Source organism: Pteropus vampyrus, unplaced genomic scaffold, assembly GCF_000151845.1.
Source record: "Pteropus vampyrus isolate Shadow unplaced genomic scaffold, Pvam_2.0 Scaffold223, whole genome shotgun sequence".
Classification (NCBI taxonomy): domain Eukaryota; kingdom Metazoa; phylum Chordata; class Mammalia; order Chiroptera; family Pteropodidae; genus Pteropus; species Pteropus vampyrus.
The window spans coordinates 1,523,765-1,525,833 of record NW_011889004.1 but is presented as its reverse complement, the minus strand read 5'-3'; positions in this window follow the sequence as shown (position 1 = coordinate 1,525,833).

Below are 2,069 nucleotides of genomic sequence, written 5' to 3'. Positions count from 1 at the left end.
CCCCCTAATCTCCAACCCCCTCTCCCCCGCCCCTGCACATAGGAAAGCCCGGGACACCCCTTAACCGACACTTTGGGTACCTTCCTCTCTTTTCCTTGCTCCTGGCTTTTTTTAGTACCGACTATTTCCTTTGGAGGAAGAAGACTGGGGTGGAGTTTCGCTGCCCGTGGGTCAGTGTCGGCCCCTAGGGACCTGGCATTTGGACAAAGATGGCAGGGAGCACTCGGTCTTCCTGGCCCTCTCTCGGTTGCCGGGAACATTCTCTCTGTTGGTGTTTGTGTAGCATCTCCCAAGACCAGTGAGGAGGTCCTTTATATGCAATGTCCTCATTAATCCTTCAAGGAAGGACTGAATGAATGGGTTTGGGAACACTCGTTCCCATTTAGCAGATGAGCAAACTGAGGCCCCAGAGAATTAATATAATCTTCTAGGTTCACAGACCATTAATAGAAGACTTGGGATTCAAATCTGTATCTTTCTGGCCTTGATGACACTGTTCGAACCTGAGTCCTGTCCTGGTTGCAGCCCCCACCCCTCTTGGGGTCCCCTCTTGAGGGCCAGCTGCCTCCCTTGTCTGAGGCAGACAATACAGAGTAGCCAGGCCTCTCCAGGCCTTTCATCGCATTCAAATGCCTGCCCAGCCCCCAGCCCCTACGGCCTCTCTTCTTTAATTCTTCTCAGAAATTCTCCTTTCCCAGTGGTCAGGAGCCAGCATGCCCACACTGGACTGCCAAGAGCAGGTGACAAGGGCAGGGCTTGGGTGCAGAGGTGGCTGAGGCATCAAAGGCAAGAAGAGCACTTATCTGAGACAGGGACGGACAGGTGGCAGATGGCGCAGACGCCACCTACTGCATGCTAACCACCGCTGGCCTAGGCTGGGTATTTTACCTATATCCACTGCCTCTAGGATCTTTTCCACTGACCTGTGAGGCATGCATTTTTCTGGTCCCCATTCCATAGAGGAGGAAACTGAGGTTCAGACAGGGGATATGACCTGCCCAGGACGTGGATGTAAATGCCCAGGATCCCAGGTGCTATGATGATTGAGATTCTGAACTAGGAATTCCCAGCATCAGGCTCAGGATGATGGTGGAGAGGACTTAAGGTCCCAACTGTCCTCCAGCCAGTCCAGGGTAGATTGTCCCAACCTGGGTTCCTTGCCCCTCAGGGCTTGGGAGCAAGGATGGGAGTGGGATGGTGGCTGTGGGCAGGTATCATTCACAGAAAGCTCACAGTGGCCTGGGCACTGTTGTTGCTCCCATGTTACAGATAAGACTGAAGCCTAGAAAAAAATAGAAGCAGCTCAGGTCTGGCCAGCCAATTTCCAAATCCAGTGTCCTTTTCACCCCAGCAGAGATCATCAGCTGTGGGTCGTCATTAGGAGTTAGGGGCTCTGTCCCTGGCTCTGTCACCCACTCAGTGTGTGACCTTAGGGAGGTCACTTCATAGCCCTGGGTCTTAGTTTCCATTTCAGTTTCTTCTTTCTTCCCCTCATCCCCTGCTAAAGGGCCTGTACTGAGGGTGGACAGACCCCCATGGGAAGGACCAGCTCAGAGCCTGACATACAGTGGTTCTTGCTATCACTAACAGTAGGTGGGGGAAGGGACCCCTAGCTGGAGGAATCTATGGTCCTCAGCTGCCAGGTCTTCCCCTTGTGGCCCCATCCCAGCATCGCTAGAGACAGCATGGGGATGTCTCACCCCATCAACCCTCCCTCCACCCCCAACCCAGCGCCCCAGGCACCCCTTGGCAGCCAAGGGACGAGAGGCAGAAAAGAGGCTTTGTGCCTAGGGAGGGGGAGGCCTGGGAAGGCATCCAAGAGGCCTCCCCCAGCCCTAGGAATGTGGTGAGACTTTAAGACCCTCAGAACCAGGGTACCCGGGGGCCATGTAGAGCTGCCTTGGCTCACCCCTGCTCACCCTTCAATCCCTGTTGGGGCTGCTTCCTGCCTCCTCTGAGGTCCCTTCCAGCCTGAACCCCTGTTTCCTTTAACACCCAGCCCAGCACTGTGGCTCTAGAGTTAAGCCATTGCCAGTGTCCTGGCCTGGGCCTCTCCCCCCTGCAGTACT